General features: G+C 36.7%; 1 protein-coding gene across 2 annotated transcripts in view; it reads left to right on the top strand.

The window, feature by feature from the left end:
• Nucleotides 1-4,815: 4,815 nt before the first annotated feature.
• The window catches only part of HOXD3 (homeobox D3), a 48,217-nt gene continuing 40,159 nt past the window's right edge, over nt 4,816-12,873 (top strand). The window contains exon 1 of one of the 2 annotated variants that reach the window (XM_030208804.1): nt 4,816-4,878. The gene's annotated coding sequence lies outside the window, so the exon portion shown is untranslated. The remainder of the gene's footprint in view (nt 4,879-12,873) is intronic. The other variant, XM_030208805.1, reaches the window with a different exon arrangement.

The raw sequence follows: 12,873 nt of genomic DNA, 5'->3' as shown, positions 1-12,873 counted from the left end.
TCCTTAAGACTTAAGAAAATCTATTTTGAAAATAAATTGAAGGTCATCTCTGCAAATCAAGGCCTGGTTGAATGACTATTTCTGCAAATCTAGTAATCCTAAAGTTATAAAATCCAATATGTGTTATTTGTTTAATATCACTCTTACAAGAGTTTTGGATGAAGAAGAGAGACACACATTTTAACTTCTTTAGTTGCCTGGACATGTAGATTAAGCAAGGCCTATCAAGTTTTGTTTATGTCCAGTGAAGTTACCTGCCTACAGCAGATGAGCAATCTAACCCAATAAAACCTCTGATGCCTATGTTTTATAGTAGCAAATAACTATCTGTACAATTAAGCATTTAACAAAAAAAGTGGCCATTTCAAATTGTAAACTGATGAAATAACCCTTTATTATACATGAAAATTCCATGCAATGGGTTAATGTTTTTATATTTGTAAGTGGAAATACTTTGCTAGAATCAAAACTGCTTTTTCTATGCAAAAAGACTAGAAACAAAAACATCCAAATGAAAATCCAGACTAGATTGCACAAAAAAGGTTATATTTAAGAAATTCACTAAAGGACCTTTCACTAAGTCATGGTAGCACTAGCACGAGGCTACTGCACTCTAAAAAGCACTACCATGTGATGCGCTAAGGCATCTTGTGGTGCACTGCTCAGCATGCGCTAATCCTGCCCGGAAAATTTTTGTTTTATTTTTCAGCATGGAAGGCATGCCTATGGGCAGAGAGTAGGCAAGCTAGCATGGGCACATTGATTACCATGGGAGTAGTGCAGGAGCCCTTACCACCATGTAAATAGGTGGCGGTAAGGACTCCTGCGCTAATGGCCATGCACTAATTGGGAAATTAGCATGTGATCATTAATGGGGGATATAGCAAATGCCGCCATTTTAGTGCCACGATAAAGTGGCCACAGCATGGAGTAAATCCATGCGCTGACAGCAGTGCCGGTCACTTTTTAGCGCAGATTAGTAAAAGGACCCCTAAGAGCTTTTTGTAAAAAGTATTTTCATTCTGTGCATATAACTAAGAGTATCTCTACTGAAACCTGTGTGTGGGAACTCTACACATAGGGGTCTAGCGATATGAAAATGAGGATGGTGATATGAGAGTGACTTCATAATATTAGAGAATAATTTGTGTATGATGCTTGTGAAATGTGGATAAAATAATAGGAAAAATTAGTTTACACCAGGTTACAACTATTATTGTTGTGAAACAAGAAAACTGAGTGCAGTGGCTCACTTGATCGACTTTCATTCTGATTATAAATTCAGCTATAAGCTATCCCCCCTGTTTACTACGCTGCAGTAGTGGCTGTCTCACCAGTGGAGCAGCAGCCGCTAGCTTAGCTTAGTAAACAGGGGGGATAGCTTATAGCTGAATTTATAATCAGAATTCTATCTATCTATCTATCTATCTATCTATCTATCTACACACAAACAGGATGAGGCAAAAAAAAAGTAGCCTTGAATTTCAATGACATTTTATACCAGGTGCGTAGCAAAGTGGGGCCACAGGGGCATGGGCCCCAGTAGATTTGGCCCTGGCCCCACCCCCGCCGCCAACCCCTTCGACCCCCCCTCCCACCACCAACCCTCCCCCACCACCACCGGGTACATTTGCAGGATGTCAGCCTCAGAAACAGAAGCCTGCCCTTGCAGATCAGCAACGCGGCTGCGCCAGAGAAGAGGACTTTGGCTGGTGGGGGTTGGGGACCCCCACCAGCAAAGGTACCTAATGGCAGCAGTGGGGGAGGGTTGGTGGCGGTGGGAAGAGGGGGTCAAAAGGGTTGGCACTGGGGAGGGGTCAAAGGTGGTGGTGGCAGCAGGGAGTTCAAAAATGGTGGGGGGGGGGTTAAAATGGCAGGGGGGGGGGGTCATGGGCATGGGGGGGCTAAAATGTGCCCCCTCACTGCAGGCTCTGGACCCCCCCTCCCACCAAGTCTTTCTAAGCCCCTGTTTTTCACCTTTATTGTTATTATCTACCTTTGGGGTCCTTTTACAAAGATGCTCTAAAAAATAGCCTGCACTACTTTTAGCTTATGATTTTCCCATGCGCTCAGGCCACCTCTTAGCACATCTGCCAAAAAACCAAAATTAGCACCTGGCCATTTACCAAGTGAGCCCTGGTAAGGGCTCATGCGCTAACCCTGCGGTAATTGAGCAGCACAAGGCAATGTGGCCGTACTGCCAGTTAACACTGGGAATGTCCCCCAGCAGTAGAAAATGGAAAATTATTTTTTTACTATGGGAAACTGCAAGTGCCAGCTTTGGGACGCTAGGCTCCTGCTCTACCCCAGTGGTAGGGCTGATTTGTTGCACAGCCATTACTTTATAAAAGGGCCCCTTTATTACTGGGTGGAATGAGATTATCCTTAAATATGGCAAAGTTACACTTTTTAACATGACCACCTAGCAATTTTCACAGGTTCAAAAATGTTTGCATTGGGTACCAGCTTATTGTTAATGATGGCACAGTGAGGTATGCTTTGAATATGAATAATTTGTATTTGATAATATGATAATTTACAGATAATTTCTTTTAAAAGCATTTCAGATCCAAATGGCAATCATGGGCAGGATGTTGGCAGATGATCTGGTACAGCCTGCCATAGGGACTGATTGACAAGGCTGTTAAGAACTTTCCAAAGTGACTGAAGGCCTCTGTTAAACCTGGGGGTGGACACTTTGAGCATTCACAGTGAAATTCTACACATTGTTAATTGTATTGTCTGAATAACCTTATTTTACTGTGTTTTAGATTGAACATTTTTAATGTGCAAACATCGCTAGGTAATAACGCTAAAATGTTAGTAATATCAACATAGCTTAAGATAATTAATGTTGTTTAATAGTGTAATAAGTACCTAAAACTTGTCACTGAAATTCAAAGCAGTTGCTGAGAAAACTGCAAAAAACTGTAGGGGGTTCCTATTTTTTTTTTTTTTTGCCTCATCTTATATATATATTTCCAAAAAGCTTTCCATATTTATAAGACAAACGACATTCTTTTTAGCTAAGGTTGTATTAAATAAAGCACTATCTTGATGAAGATTTCTCATATAAAATGTTGCAATTTATGTATGTGTGTGTGTGTGTGTGTGTGTGTGTGTATATATATATATATATATATATATATATATATATATATATATATATATATATATATATATATATGAATGAGAAAATCTTCATCAAGATAGTGTTTTATTTAATACAACCTTAGCTAAAAAGAATGAAAGACTGAAGCCAAACTAGTGTAATACCTTTATTGATACCTTTATTATTATTATTATTTAGAGCTTCTGGACTTTAAATAAGCGGTTTGTGAATTTTTGTACTAGTTAGAATGGATGCTTTTCTGTTCTGTTATATTGTTAAACTGCAAGTTGTAAAATTTAAGAAAATATTTCAATAAAAAGATTTAAAAAAAAGAATGAAAGAATATCGCTTGTCTTATAAATATGGACTTATTTGGAAACATGACCAAATAATTGTTATCAATAGCTCAAAATCGTGGCTTCCTGCAATGTTGTTCCTATAGAACAAATTCTTACTGAAGAATATAAAGTGAATAGTCCTAAATTACAATCAATGAATCATTCTATTTACACCCAATACACAATATTTTGCTTTTAACTATTATGATCTGGTACCTTATTGTTTAAAAATCCACCATGATGATTAGCGTCAGAGTGTTCTTTCCATAAATAAATAAATTGATCCAAAGGTCTCTAATCCCTATTTTCATATATGAGATAAAATCGTTAGAAAGCAAGGTCCTAGAATCTAGTCTACTTTACAACAGAGAACACAAATACAGTAATAATTGGGATGCTTGAGCACCACGATAGCCATGCACTTCTTACAGTTCAAAACTGGAATATGTTGTTGGATATGTGCATGCGAGCATGCCGATTTAAACTTTTCTAATAGGGTTATGTGATTTCTGTATACTGAAAAAAAAATATATATATATAAGCTCAGTATCCCTCAAGAAATTTTTTTTCTTGACCTCATATCGTAACTTTTCCATACACCGATCAAATATTGCCTTGAATAATATCTTATTGACTTAAGCACAATAAAAAAAATGGAAACGTTAACAGGATCAGTCATAGATGCTTTAAAATACTCCCTTTCATTTTTGCTTTGTTGTGAATCGGCTGATAGGGAAATACATATAATTTTTAAAAATCCAAAGTTAACTTTTGCTTCACTGTCTTCAGTTAGGAATTGCTGTTTGTATTAGATTACAAACAAAATAATTTTGAATATAGGAAATTAAAAAAAAAAAAGAAAAGAAACATGGCGCTTGTAAGCAGTATGTGCAAAAAAAAAAAAAACGCAAGGAAATGCAGTAAATTCCTTTTTGTTTGAAGAAAATTTACAGCTTGGTAATAGACCTTTTTATGACCTCTTTGCGCTTGCCATTGGCTGTTCTTGGTCACGTGCACGCAGTGATTGCCTTCATGGCCTTTTCCCTGATTTCCCTGGCGATTTTTTTTCGACATTCTGCCTTTAGAGAGTCTCAACCCCTCTTTTTCTAACCTTTGTCTCCGAAGAGGTGTATTACAGTTAGTATGATGATGGTGTTCCGATTCCTCTTATTCCCGGGTTCTTAAAACCTGTATTTCCCTCTGGCTGCTTTACAGCTGAGCCCGCAGCTCCTGGCAAAGAAAAGTCTGAACCCTTTAGAACTGGCGAGAGCTTTAGACTGTAGGCGAAGGATTGGGGCAAGATCTAGAAAATATCATTTTACATTCTCCCCTTCTTTATAGTCAGTTATTTTTTATTTGGATTGGTACTGAAATGCCAAATGGATTACGCCTCCAGTCTTCAAATTCCACTACCAATATGGCTAGAAGGTAAGCACTTCATTTTACTCCACACTTCATCCTGTAAATAAGACGCTGCCAAGTATCCAAAGATTATAACCTTGCTTTCCCTATCAGGCAAAGCTTTCACTTCAGTCATTTTTAAAGCTTTAGATTGTTAACGTGTGCGGCAACTTCACGTCCTTCAGTTTATTAATTACATTTCCCTGTTCACTTTTGTTTCCTGTCTCAAATGCATTTTCAGTGAGGTTTCTTGGGATAAACAGAACGTATGTAAATCCGTTTCCTAATTAAAGAACGGGATTCTGTATGGGGAAGGGTCTGCTGTTTGCAAATAGTTAGAAAAGTGGAATCCGGTATCGGTCCTCGCCAGGTTCGCCGTAGGTTCAGCTGAGAGAATATGCAAACACAGGAAAAACGAACGCATATTTTGACTAGTCAGAATTCATGTTTTAGTGCACCACTATGATTTTGAAAGAGTGAAAATTAATACAGTTTAGTGATTTTGTGGTTGGATCCAGACTGAATTGTAGCAGTGGCATACCTTTAAAGACGAACAGGTGTTTACAGTATAGGCTTTCGATCATTAATTTTAATGTAATTGAAATCGCTCCTTCGTTGCGATGTTTTAAACCGGGGTGAATAAATAAACTATCATTTTTCATTTCGTTTATGTTGACCTCCTTAACTTAAAAAACGTCAAAGATTTTAATATGAATTTAAACAATGCACTGCTTTTGTCTGTACAACTTTAATTAGATGAACTATAAGATTGGCATCTCACTTGGCTCTTACAAATTTGTATTACAGCTCTATCCCAATGATACCAGGTACTTATAGTAACCTCTGCAACTAAGCTAATAATGGGAAACATTAATAAAATAGATATCGCCTCTGAAACAGGTCTCTGAGTATTTCTGAGGTAATAATTTATGGGTTAGCACCTCACCCTTTCTCTGTCTTAGAAACAAGTTTTGTTAATGCTGCTCGCACCAGATTCATAAAAAATTTGATAGGATAATTAGAAGTTGTATTACAGTTTTTTCCTGTAATATCAGATTTTACATGTTTTTCCTTATTTGCTACTAAGTAAACAGTAAAGTTAAGAAATATTGATATATTCAATAAACAGTTCAGGCAATCGTCAAATGTACACGCGGTAATTTGTTGTAAAAGCTAGATATCCCAAAAGGCTTAGGTTTTGTGAACATTCTGTCTTTTAATGCATAGTAGAACGTTGAATAATCAGTGTCTAAATGTCTCGTACATGTGTAGTTCAAGAAATACATAAAGTGGTTAGAAGAAGAAAATAAGAGTGGTAACAGCGAAATTGAAATGACAAAGTTCTCTCTCGCTTTCTCTCTCTCTCTCTTCCCCTCCCCCCGCCTATCTCTCTCTCTCTCTCTAATCTTTTCACTTATTCCAACACTAAAACCATTCCCCATAGCTTGAAGAATTTCTGTTTCCTGTTTCTCGTTTTCTAAATAATTTACCATTAACTATACAGAGATAATAATTTTACAGAAATCGCACAACTGAGCAGGAAAGAATTTATAATTTATCATTGATTATTTAACTATACTGGGGAAAAACTATTAATATAGCAGTTACACTTAGCACTGTCACTGTCAGGAGTGTAAAAGAATGCTGGGACTCTCACAATGTCATTCAATTAAAAAAAAACCCCAGTTCAAAAGTGGAATTTACTAAAATTCATAAACTATGACTATAGGACAGAAAAAGTCATAAATGATAAAGATTATTATAGTGTATCTTCTTTCAGATCAGTGTTATCTGTGTTTTCTTTTGCTTTCAATATTAAGCTATATAACGGCAAGGATGATGTTGACTAATGATACACATAGAATACAGTTTCTATTTACAATCACTATTTTGCATAATGCGATTTATGAATTGTTGGTCTATCATCGCAGCTAATGCAGTCTCTTAGAACACATTTTCATAGTTTAGCCCAGTTATGGGATGTCTTTTCAACTGTTACAGTTCTGCAAACATTTATACAAACATGTTACCCGCATGATCTAATCCTAAACATAACTTTTGTGATCTAAGAAAACAGCACTAAAGAAACTGAATGTAGGTTTCTTTTTGAAACATGTAGACTGGAGGAATTGTTTTTCACATGCATTTCATTTAAGCTTCTGGAGAAGACAAAATGAGAACAAAGACAGTATTTCACTGCTCAGTTGGCAGACAGCTGTTAAAGGTATTTACAGCTCTACTGCAGTGCGGCAGTGCTTTTAACTGCATGCAGTATCCAAGGAAAAGGAAGTAAAGGGAGAAAAGCTTTCAGAGAATTGCTTCCTTTCTATTAGGTGCAGTTTGTATTATGAAACATTTCAGTGGGCATGAAACAAAAGAAAGTTTGTGTGTCTTAGCTTTGTTAATGTAATGTTTATCAGAAGTTGCGTTTTAAAGCCTTCAGTTGGATAAGGTTGTCTCACATCTTTTGGCATAAGGCCTTTTTCCATCATATTGTCTGATTTGTTAAATAGACTTGAGTGCTTCACCTCACAATCGATCGATAATACAGAGCTATTCAGACATTAAAGGGTCATGGATTTGATATACGCCTTTGTGTAGTACAACCAAAGTCATATATTCAGGTGCTTTCTCTGTCCTTAGTGGGCTCACAATCTAAGTTCTTATACCTAAAATTATTCAACCTACTTTAACAGTTAGTCCTTTACTATTCAGTGCCCTGTGTGTATTTTGGCATTATTTTGAGTATGGACAGAGAATTATAGAAATGTATGTTGAATGAATCGGTTACCCTTGACAATTTCATAGCAGAGGCACGTATCATAGAAGAACACCAGCTACATCATATGTGCTAAAACAAAAACAGCTGGGTTCCATTGGATGTACACAAGAAAGACAGTAGTTTAGCTGTAGTAAGAGTTGTTCCCATTTTGTAGTATATGAAACTATACTCTACATATCTGGATCAATTAGTTCTATTTTTTATGTGAATAAACCAAATGCTTAAGCAATTGATGAACATAAGGAATAAATACAAAGGGGGTGGGCTTTTGTTGGAAAGGAGGGTCTGGAACAAGGGTCATAGGGCAAGGCTGGATGGCAATAGATTTAGGAGTAATCTATGGAAGTATTTCTTTGCAGAAATGGTGCTGGCTGCATGGAACAGCTTCCCAGTGGAGGTGGTGGAGATAAGAACAGTATTTGAATTCATCATGCACAGAGGATCTTTGAGAGAGAGGAGACTGTAGAACTAGGCAGTTGGTTTGGATGGACAGACTGGAAAGGCCATATTGTTTTGTTCTGCCTTTATGTTCTATGTTTCTGTGACATTCATAGATGTGGGTATATTCCTTATCAACAATCTTATTTGTGAGAGAAAAATCTATGCAGCCTCCTATAAAAAGAATTCACAGGGATGATGAAACAAAACATATAGCAAGAAAAATGAGCTTTCATTTAATTATGTTGCTTTGTGCTTTTGAAATTACAGCACAGTCACCACTTTCATAATCAAATACTTACTAAAGTGTGCACGGAATCATACAGTTGTACTCTAGTTTGATAACCACAACGAAGGTCTCAAAAACTATTAGTGTCACAAATAGAGTTGGTATGAAGGAAGATAGCCACTTAACTATGAACAATTTACTTTTATGCAAGTATTTGATGCCATTTATATGTTTTGTGTCTAGGTTTTTACATAATATATAAATAACTATATTTATTTTGGATTTAGCTCACACCTATTTTCAGTAGTAGCTTAATATAAGTTTTATTCAGGTACACTAAATATTTCCCTATCCCCAGAGGGCTTGGTTGTACCTAGTTAGTAGTTGAGGTAATGGAGGGTTAAGTGACTTACTTATTTATTTTTTAGATTTTGCTCACACCTTTTTCAGTAGTAGCTCAAGCTGAGTTACATTCAGGTACTCTGGATATTTCTCTGTCCCAGGAGGGCTCACAATCTAAGCTTGTACCTGAAGAAATGGAGGGTTAAATGACTTGTCCAAGATTACAGGAAGCAGCATCAGGATTTGAACCATGCTTCCCTAGTTATCAACCCAGTGCTTTAACCACAAGACTACCCCTCCAAGATCCATTAATACCAATGATATATATAACTTAGTAACCTTTTTTGATAGATCCAATTAAAAAAAAACCTCTTTCCCTATTGTTCAGAAGCAGTGTAGATCCTTAGGTTTGTCTGGCTAAAATGTATTTATGGGACTGTCCTTCAGAAACATATCCTAACCTTTTTTATTATAATAAGCTATACTTCTAGCCTTGACCAGGTTATTGGGCAATACATACATTTTTTAATAAATACATTTTTAATAAATAAGGGACTTTTTTTTACTAAATTGCAGTAAAATCTGGGCTTAATGCATTTTAATGTGGGACTTTTTCAGGTGTTAAACCCAGATATAGGGCTCCTTTTACAAAGTAGCAATACCAATTAGTGTGCAATGAGGGGGTCTTTTACAAAGCATCAGAATTGTAAATTGGGACTACTGCTTGCCCAACATGGCTGCCGGCAGTAGCTCCGCCCCAAGAGCATGTCAGTTCTCTTACTGCATGGTGATGTTTGTCTGGGAGCTTTTTACCTGCTAGATTAAAAGGGGCCCCTGGTGCCTGGGAAAAACAGCCCCCACCGCTTGCACTGGGCCCTTTTTCCCGCAGCTTGGTAAAAGGTCCCCTTAATGCGAAGAAGCTGATGGGAATTGGAATTGCTAATTGGTAGCGCTGCTTTGTAAAAGGGGCTAACAATGTGGTACTTTTTTAGGCTTTCTTTTTTTCTATTTGCAGGTTATGTCCCAATAGGAACATTAGCAAGTGGTTCCCGCAAAAAAGTAATGTAATAGCACTTACCGCCTCCTATTTAGGAGGCACTAAGTGCTCCCACATTAACTCTGTGTTATCCAGTTACTACATGCCTGCTGGATAATGCAAGAATGCCAACTCTCTGCCCATGACATAGTCCCTCACACAAATATTTCTAAGAATCAGTAATTCATCGTTTACAGTGCGCTAACAGGCAAAATAGTGCAAAATTACACCAGCTGCAGATACTGTAGCAGGACATGTGTATCCACTCCTACCCTGGCTAAGATAATATTCAAGCAACTTTCTTTAAACTAGTCCCTATTTTCTTACTCCTGTTACTCTGACTTATCTATCTATACGTTCCACCTTTGGTTTGTGTTGATATTGTAATGTAGCATACTATGCCATACTTTGCATTGTTTGAATATTTTTACTGCTGTAATTGTCTATTGCTTATTTTTTTTTTTTTACTTATTCTAGCTGTATACTACCTTGAGTGAATTCCTGCAAAAAGGTGGTAAATAAATCCTAATAAATAAATAAATACATGTTTTAACGTTTTTTTGCAGTTTAAACCCCTAATTCTATAAAAGTTGCCAAAAATTGCAAATGCAAATTTGGGTGCATGCCCAATTTGTGTGTGCAATTTAATTGAATAGTGAGCTAATTAGTGTCAATAATTGGCTTTTTAACAAGAAATTATTGACACTAATTAGATTTAATTGGAATTGATACATGTAAATTTAGGCACTGGATCTCTGCCTGAATTTTATGGACAAGTAAAAAAAAAGAGACCACAGAAATAGGAGGGTCTTGGGTGGAATGGGAGCATCCCTGGCATTTTCCATGTTGTTATTGAAAAAGGGAGGATATGCTCCCAATTTAGGTGAATATATTTGCATCACATTTCAGTTGGTGCAAATGGCTATGTTTAAGGTTAGGTGTGATTCCCAGGTGTAAGTGCTATTTTTTAATCCCTGCCTTACTTTGTGACTTAAAGAATAGTGCTTTTTTGCCTCTGAGTTTTTCAGCACCATAGATAGAATTCACCCCCTCGGGCTTAACACCCTTCAATAAAATGGCCCTATCTGGCAGTAAGAGGATCTTTTACTAAGCCACAGTAGTGTTTTTAGCTAGTGGTAGAAATCAAATGGTGGTAAATGCCTAGATGCCCATAAGAATATAATGGGCCTCTCAGCGTTTACCACCAGATGAGCTACAAATGCTACTGCAGCTTAGTAAAAGACCCCCCTTAATTCCATAGTGCTTTGACTGAAATTAAAACTTTTTAAAATTTGATTTAAGATCTGCTACCAATTAGATTCAGGGAATGTGCCTTAGTAGTATTGTTTGATAAAGTAAGAAACTGTAATCCTCATTAAGGGCTCCTTTTACAATGCCCATCAGTGGTAAAAAACCTTTATCATGTCCCCTCCAGTCTTATCTAAGCTGAAAAGACCTAACCTGGTTAGATGCATACATTTTGGGCTATTTTAATACCTATAGTAAGTGCACATTTTTGTTACTTTATGTGTTTACCTGAATTTAGAAATTGTGCACTTACCTCTGGATTGTATATATTGTGCTTTGAGTTGTGCATGCAGATTTGGATGTATGTCTAGTTTTTGTGCACAACTTAATTGATGAACGGGCCAATCAGCTCCAATAATTGGGTAATAACAAGCAATTATTGGCACTAGTTTGCAATAATTAGAATTTACATGTGCATCTTTTTAGGCATTCTACAAAGAGGTGCACATAAATTCTAGTGCATGGAACCAAAAAGGGGATGTGGCCATGGGAGAGGCATGGGCAGTTTGGGAGTGTTTCTAAAATGTATGTTCATGTCATAGAATTAGTGGGATCCACACCTTATTTACTCATTAGGATTTACACCGGGTTTTCATTGGTGTAAATGGTCATGCCTAAATATAGTCATGGTTCCCAGCACTAAGCATTATTGTATAAACTGTGCCTAGTTTTAAGCGTGGTTTATAGAATAGCTCTAATTGCTATTTTTTTCATCAACCTTTTTTTAGGTGCTATTTATAGAATCCAGTCCTTAAAGTGTAGAAATATTTGATATTAATTAATTAATTTATTTATTTTATTGCATTTGTATCCCACAATTTCCCACCTTTTTGCGGACTCAGTGTGGCTTACAATAAATTGTGAGTGATAGAAATACAGTTTGTTACTACTCGGTTATGGATTACATTGTGAGGAGTTAAGCGAGACAAACTCAGAGTATCATTAAGGAATATAACAATGGAAAAGAGCAGTTAAACATTGGGGGAACAGCGGGAAACTAAAAGGGGCAGTACATAACAACAAGAAAGCATATGGCATACATTTTCTGTGAGTATATATATATATATAATATTTCTATATGCAAATATGCAACTTTAGCAATTGCTCCAACACTTTTAAGATTTTTAAAATGAGTTTTGTCCATTGAAAAACACAACTTGTTTTTATGGTGTCTTTTCTGCTGTCCTTTTCACCAGCCTGTAGAGGTGTTTTTTTTTCTTTTGTGACAAACTCTAGGACTCAATATATCAAGTTTTGCCATGCTAAAGTATTAGCTCTGGTTCCATTTGCTGTATGAAAATGTACTAACAAGTTTAGCATTTTTATTAGTAATAAACTGTATTAAGGGGAGATGTGAAGCTATAATTTACATAGGGCATCAGCAATGGAACATCCAAGTCAGGACATTCACAATTTCCAACTAATTTCACAAAAGTGGTACCTATAGTGGGAGCAGCCATCTTACAAGAAAACATGTTTAAAAAAGAGTGGCATTTCTTGGTGGCTTGTATGTGTCAGCACCGGCTCATACACATGTAAGTAACCAAATTGCACAAAAATACATACATAACAAATGCCAACTGAGGAGCCAAGATCCTAAAATCCAGTTGTAACATTTTTGGATAATTTTAAAAACCAGAATGTTAAGTACAATTACCCTCAATAACTCTTATGCAGCCTTAGCTGAATCAAGCAGGAAGAGTGTAGGAATGGCCTAATAGAAGAGGCTGAGAAACAGGGAAGCCAGGGTTTAAATCCCACAGACGCTCCTTGTGAATTTGGGCGATTTCCTTAACCCTCCATTGTCTCAGACACAAACTTAGGGGCCCTTTTACTAAGCTACAGTGGCCTTTTTGTCATGCACCAGGGCCCCTTTTACCATAGTAG

The sequence above is a fragment of the Microcaecilia unicolor genome, chromosome 7, assembly GCF_901765095.1.
Source record: "Microcaecilia unicolor chromosome 7, aMicUni1.1, whole genome shotgun sequence".
Lineage (NCBI taxonomy): Eukaryota > Metazoa > Chordata > Amphibia > Gymnophiona > Siphonopidae > Microcaecilia > Microcaecilia unicolor.
Note: the sequence above shows the minus strand (reverse complement) of the source record. Positions and strands in the feature narration are given on the sequence as shown.